Source organism: Marmota monax, unplaced genomic scaffold (genome assembly GCF_021218885.2).
Source record: "Marmota monax isolate L192 unplaced genomic scaffold, Marmota_monax_Labrador192_F-V1.1 WCK01_AAM20220418_F8-fsc00025, whole genome shotgun sequence".
NCBI lineage: Eukaryota > Metazoa > Chordata > Mammalia > Rodentia > Sciuridae > Marmota > Marmota monax.
In genome coordinates, this window is record NW_026691950.1 from 4,621,674 (window position 1) to 4,629,413 (window position 7,740).

Genomic DNA, 7,740 nt, shown 5'->3' on the forward strand with positions numbered 1-7,740 from the left:
TGATCAAAATACCTGACAAGAACAACATAGAGGGAAAAGTTTATTTTGGCTCATGGTTCAGTTCATGGTGAGCAAACCTCATTGCTTTGGGCCTAAGGTGAAGCAGAGCATCATGATGGAAGGGTGTGGTCAAGAAAAGCTGCTCAGCACAGGATAGCTGGGAAGCATAGAAGGAGAGAGGAGCCAGGGACAAGATATAGTCCACAAGAGCAAGCCCCAGTTACCTACTTCCTCCAACCATGTCTACCTGCTGACAGTTACTATCCAGTAGTTCAGTTATTGATTCATCAAATGGATGAATTCAGTGATGAGAATACAGCTCTCATAATCCAATCTTTTCACCTATGAACACTGTTACATTGCCAGCACATGAGCTTTTCAGGGAACATTCTTTGATAAATACACACACACACACACACACACACACATATATAAACACATACACTATTGGTTCTGCTTTCTTGAAGAATCTTGGCTAATATAGGGAATAAAAAAGAACAAAAAAAGTGAGTACATATTCAATATAGACACAATTTTAAAAGTTTTTATTTAAAAAAATTCAGTTCTAGGAATTGATCCCAAGGCTATTGACATGCTAGTAAACTGCTCTAGCACTGAGCCACATCCCCTGCCCTTCTTATTTTATTTTGAGACAGTGTCTAGCTAAGTTGCACAAGCTGACCTTTAACTTATGATTCACCTATCTCAGCTTTCTCAGTTATTGGGATGATAGCATGCACCACTATCAAATATTTTTGATGCACTCTTGGTTGAATCTGTGGATATATACTGACTATATGCTCAGAGGTAGCATTGTTGGCTCATCTGGGACCTCAATTTCTATTTAGTTATTTATTTGAGGAAACCTTATACTGTTTTCATAAAACAGGGAGAAGACTTCTGAACATTGGTCTTGATAATGATTTCTTGGATATATAACCTCCAAAACATAGGCAACAGAAACAAAAGTAGATGAATAGACGAGTGGGACTACACTCAACTGAAAAGCATCTGCACTGCAAAGGAAACAGTAAACAAAATGAAGACACAACCTAGACATTGAAAGAATATATTTGCAAACAATTTATCTCATAAAAGATAAGTATTCATTATAAGGAACTCTTGCAATTCAATAGCAAAAAGCCAGATACCCCAGTTTAAAAAATGGAAAGGCATGAATAGACAACTTTCCAGTTAAGTCAGACAAAAGGCCAACAGGTATGTGGAGAGATGAGCATATCAACATGAATAACCTTCAAGGAATTTCGAATCAAACTGCAATGAGATACCACTTCACCCTCGATAGGATGACTATTATGAAAACTGTAAGAAAAACAAAAGAAGAGATAACAAGTGTTGTTGAGGACATGGAGACAAAAGAACCTTGTACATTGTTGTGGGAACAGAAAATGGTTCGGCCACTTTGTGGAAAATAGTATGGAAATGATTTTAGTGCAATGATTTTATGGTAATATCTAACTGACACAATTTTGAGGTGAATTTTCTTAAAAGAATAAAATGGAGTTTCTGTAACATAAGGAAAAAAAAATAAGACTTACCCAATGACAAAGGACAGACTCACCTTTATAACACTATGAGAACAGACTTTGACCAGCTCATAATAACTAACATGTTCCAATGAGCACTGACCTTCAAAACCCTCTTATTCTGAGGCTATTCCATTATTTTAATAATGTTGATAAAGGTTAAGAATGTCTCTTTGTAAATTTTGAAGGCAGTTTGTGATTCAGGAAAAAGGTCTAGGTTATTGATTTTATAGTCACATTATGTGAGTGCTGAAAAGAGTACTATTTTATTAAAGGCTTATTAATTAATTTCTGATATAATAGTTGGATTACAAAGTCTTCTATGCCTGTTTAACTCTGACTGATGAAATTTTCCTTTGAAAATGCAAAACAATTAAAATTTGATTTTTCTCAAGACTAGTGTTAGTCAGATTTTCATCTTTGTGGCAAAATAACTAAGAAAATCAACTGATGGGAGGAAATATTTGTTTTGGCTCATAGTTTCAGAGGTTTTAGTCCATTCTCATGTGTCTTCATTGTTTCTGAGCCTGTAGTGAGGCAGTACATCCTGGCAGAAGTACATGGAGGTGCAAAGCTGCTTACTTCGTGGCAGGGACAAGGAATGGACCAGGGACAAGCTAGAGTCCCTGACATTATACCCTTCAGCTAGATCCTTCCTCCTACAGTTTCTAACACAGGCATTCAGCTATGAATCCATCAGTGGATTACTCCACTGGTGAGGTCAGAACCCTTATGAGCCAGTCATTTCTCCAAAGCCCCACCTCTGAACATTCCTCCACTGGGGACCAAGCCTTCAATACAGGAGCCTTCGGGAGACATTTCAGATCCAAACTGTAACAGTGATCAACGTGGCCTTAATCCTTTCACCTTGAGTAAACTTTATACAGTTCTCTTACTGACTATAGGTCCTGGCTTCACTTTTCTTAGGTTATTTCAGTAAAGCTTGTGAGTTCTTTCTTTGCCTTGTGGAGATGAAATTTCTCAGCCTTTCTCCAGATTTTGAACCTGGGATGGCTTCTGCATTGACCCGGGCTCCATTTCCTTGAAATGTCGTCATCAAGGAAGGCAGTACCCCATTTTTCCATCTCTGTGGGTGAGTGCAATCTTAATTTACCTATCTGTAAACACTGACAGCCTCATTAGACTGACCAGCTTTCCCCTTGATCCTGTCCAATGCTTTTTCCTGACCAAGGCTCCCAGTGCTTTAAATCCTTTTTTGTTTCAGAGCAATAGTCCTGAGTAAAGTCTTCTATGCCTGTTTAACTCTGATTGATGAAATTTTCCTTTGAAAGTGCAAAACAATTAAAATTTGATTTTTCTCAAAACTAGTCAATCCTTGGATGTATAACTATATTTTTACTGTTGTAACTAGATCCAATATGAAGAGGAAAATGTAAGTCATTTCACACAAACTCTTATTTGAGAAGTTCTCACAAGTCAAATTCCCTTTGCTCACATTTCTTTTGAGGACTTTATGTTTAGCCATTTAACACATCATATTGGTGCTTTAAGATGTGAAGGCACATATTTTTTTGTGGAATAAACTTTTTTTAACCTCTTGGTTTATCCTCTTAAATTTTACTAATGTTAAAGTATTATTATCTGTCCATAGACACTGAAGATGGTAAAATGTGAGACACAGGAATTTTCTTCAGTATACCTTTAGAATAAAGCATATTTTGAATTTCATTTTAATACTATATCACACATTATTTGAGAGAGAAAATATTTGGGATAGTCAACTGCATTCCCTTAATCTCATTTCTCTTACCAATGTTACAGTTAATTATTATCATCGAAAAAACAATACAAACAATAGTGGGAAAAATTATCTTTGCTAAATAGTGGAAATTTTGAAGCTCTCTGAAGGAAATTGAGATCCTTAAGGCACTTTCAACTGATTTTATTCTGATAATCTACTTAGAGCTAGCTTTAGTTTCTATATAGTTTTCTTTTGGGATACCAGTTATTGTATATTGAGGAAAAGAACAGAAATTTTTCTGGGTGTAAATTAATCAGAGTTGAATAGTGAAAACAAGGGTTAAAAATTAACTTTATGAGATAAAAATGTACTCATACATGGTGATGTTAATGTTTTTAAGACTGAATTTAGAGGAAAGAGAGATTTGTTTTCAACAAACATACACAGATTAGAAAGAGGGAGAATAAAGAAAGGTATTTTACTTTTTTAATTTTAACTTATTATATACAATAGGAGAATACATTACAATTCATATTACATATATAGAGTACAATTTTTCCTATCTCTGGTTGTACACAAAGTAGAGTTACATAATCTGTGTCTTCATACATGTACTTAGGTTAATGATGTCCATCTCATTCCAAGATCTTTTTTACCCCCATACCCCCTTCCTTGCCTTTTCTCCTTTGCCCTATATAGGGTTCATTTAATCCTCCCATGCCCCCCACCCCACCACATTATGAATCAGCATCCTTAAATCAGATAAAACAGTCAGTGTTTTTTTTTTTTGGGGGGGGGGGGATTGGCTTACTTCATTTAGCATGATATTCTGCAGTTCCTCCATTTACCTGCAAATACCATGATTTTATTCTTTTTTAATGCTGAATAATATTCAATTGAATATATACCACAATTTCTTTATCCATTCATCTACTGAAGGACATCTAGGTTGGTTCCACAGTTTAGCTATTGTGAATTGTGCTGTTATAAACATTGATGTGGCTGTGGTAGACTGAGGAGTGGGATAGCTGGGTCAAATGGTGGTTCCATTTCCAGTTTTCCAAGGATTCTCATTACTGCTTTCCATAATGGCTGCACCATTTGCAGTCCCACCAGCAATGTATGAGTGTGTTTTTCCCCACATCCTTGCCAACACTTATCATTGTTAGTATTCTTAATAGTTGCCATTCTGATTGGAGTGAAATGAAATCTTAGGGTAGTTTTGATCTGCATTTCTCTAATTGCTAGAGAATTTGAACATTTTTTCATATATTTGTTGATTGATTATATCTTCTGAAAAGCATTTGTTCAGTTCCTTGGCCCATTTATTGATTGGGTTATTTGTTTTTTTGGTATTTAGCTTTTTGAGTTCTTTATATATCCTACAGATAAGTGCTCTATATGATGTTCCTGTGGTAAAAATTTGTTGCTTTTCTGTAGGTCCTCTATTCACCTCACTGATTGTTTCTTTTGCTGAGAAGAAAAGCTTTTTAGTTTGAATCTATCCCCATTTATTGATTCATGATTATAATTTTTGCACTATAGGAGTCTTCTTAAAGAAGTTGGGGCCTAATCCAATATCATGGAGTTTGGGGCCTACTTTTTCTTCTATTAGACACAGGGTCTCTGGTTTAATTCTTAGGTCCTTGATCCACTTTGAGTTGAGTTTTGTGCATGGTGAGAGATAGGGGTCTAATTTCACTTTGTTGCATATGGATTTCCAGTTTTCCAAGTACCATTTGTTGAAAAGGCTATCTTTTCTTCATGTATGTTTTTGGCACCTTTGTCTAATAACTGTACTTATATGGATTTGTCTTTGTGTCCTCTGTTATGTATCATTGGTCCACCATTCTACTTTGGTGCCAAAACCATGCTGTTTTTGTTACTATTGCTCTGTAGTATAGTTTGAGGTCTAGTATAGTGATGCCACCACTCTTCTTGCTAAGTATTGCTTTAGCTATTCTGGGTCTCTTATTTTTCAAGATGAATTTCATGACTGCTTTTTCTATTTCTATGAGGAATGTCATTGGGATTTTGATTAGAATCTCATTAAATCTGTATAGTGCTTTTGGTAGCATGTTAATTTTCACAATATTAATTCTGCCTATCCAAGAACAAGTGAGATCATTCCATCTTCTAAGGTCTTCTTTAATTTCTTTCTTCAGCGTTCTGTAGTTTTTGTTGCAGAGGTCTTTCACCTCTTTCATTGAGATGATTCCCAAGTTTTGTTTTGTTTTGTTTGAGGCTATTGCAAATAGGGTAGTTTTCCTGGTTTCCCTTTCAGAGGATTTGTCACTGATACACAGAAATGCCTTTGATTTATAGGTGTTGATTTTGTATCCTGCTACTTTGCTGAATTCACTTATTAGTTCTAAAAGTTTTCTGGTGGAATTTTGAGTCTTCTAGGTATAGAATCATGTCACTGGCAAATAGTAATAGTTTGAGTTCTTCTTTACATATTGGTATCCATTTAATTTCTTTTGTCTATCTAATTGTTCTGGCTAGTTTTTCAAGAACTATGTTAAATAGAAGTGGTGAAAGAGGGCACCCCTGTCTTGTTCCAGTTTTTAGAGGGAATGTATTCAATTTTTCTCCATTTAGAATGATGTAGGCCTGGGGCTTAGCATAGATCGATTTTACAATGGTCAGAGATTTTCCTGTTATCTTTAGTGAATCTATTGTTTTGATCCTGAAGGGGTGCTGTATTTTGTCGAATGCTTTTTCTGCATCTATTGAGATGATTATATGGTTCTCATTTTTAAGTGTATTGATGTGATGAATTACATTTATTGATTTCCGTATGTTGTACCAACCTTGCATTCCTGGGATGAACCCCATTTGATCATGGTGCACTATCTTTTTGATATTTTTTTGTATTCAATTTGCCAGAATTTTATGGTGAATTCTTGCATCTATGTTTATTAGAGATATTAGTCTGAAGTTTTCTTTCTTTGATCTGTCTTTGCCTGGTTTTGTAATCAGAGTGATATCGGCCTCATAGATTGAGTTTGGAAGTGCTCCCTCTTTTTCTAATTCTTGTAAAAAATTGAAGAGTACTAGTATTAGTTCTTCTTTAAAGGTCTTGTAGAACTCAGCTCTGTATCCATCTGGTACTGGGCTTTTTTAAGTTGGCAGGCTTCTGATGGTGTCTTCTATGTCATCACTTGAAATTGATCTGTTTAAATCGTGTATATCATCCTGATTCAATTTGGGCAAATCATATGACTCTAGAAAAATGTCAGTGCCTTTGACATTTTCTATTTTATTGGAGTACAAGTTTTCAAAATAATTTTTAATTATCTTCTGTATTTCTGTAGTGTCTGTTGTGATATTTCCTTTTTCATCATGTATGTTAGTAATTTGAGTTTTCTCTTTTCTTCTCTTCATTAGCATGACTAAGGTTCTGTCAATTTTATTCATTTTTTCAAAGAACCAACTTTTTGTTTCAATTTCATGGATTTTAGCTCTGATTTTAATTATTTCCCATTCTACTGGTTTTGGTGTCTATATGTTCTTCTTTTTCTAAGGCTTTGAGATATAATGTTAAGTGATTTATTTGTTGACTTTTTCTTCTTTTGAGGACTGGTCTCCACGAAATTAACTTTTCTCTTAGTTCTGCCTTCATAGTGTCTCAGAGATTTCAATATGTTGTATCTGCATTCTCATTCACCTCTAAGAATTTTTTAATTTCTTATCCGATGTCTTTTGCAACCCATTATTCATTCTTTAGCATATTACTTAGCCTCTAGTTGTTGAAGTAGATTTTATTTTTTCTTTTATTATTGATTTCTAATTTCATTCCATTGTGATCTGATAGAATACAGGGTAGTATCTCTACTTCTTTATATTTGCTAAGAGTTGCTTTGTGGCATAATATATCATCTATTTTAGAGAAGGATCCATGTGCTGCTGAGAAGAAAGTGTATTCGATCCTTGAAAGATGAAATATTCTATATATGTCAGTTAAGTCCAAGTTATTGATTGTATTATTGAATTCTATAGTTCCTTTGTTCAGCTTTTGTTTGGAAGATCTATCCAGTGATGAAAGAGGTGTGTTAGAGTCAGCAGAATTTTTGTGTTGTGGTCTGTTTGACTCTTGAACTTGAGAAGAGTTTGTCTGATGAATGTAGATGCTCCATTGTTTGGGGAATATATATTTATTATTGTTATGTCTTATTGATGAATGGTTGTCTTAAGCAGTATGAAATATCCTTCTTTATCCCTTTTGATTAACTTTGGTTTGAGGTCTACTTATTTGATATGAGGATAGAAACCCCTGCTTGCTTTCGCAGTCCATGTGAGTGTTATGATTTTTCCCAACCTTTCACCTTCTGTCTGTGGATGTCTTTTCCTATGAAATGAGTCTCTTGAAGGGAGCATACTATTGGGACTTTCTTTTTTTTTTTTCATCCAATCTGCCAGTCTATGTGTTTTGATTATTGAGTGTAGGTCATTAACATTCAGGGTTATTATTGAGACATGATTTGTATT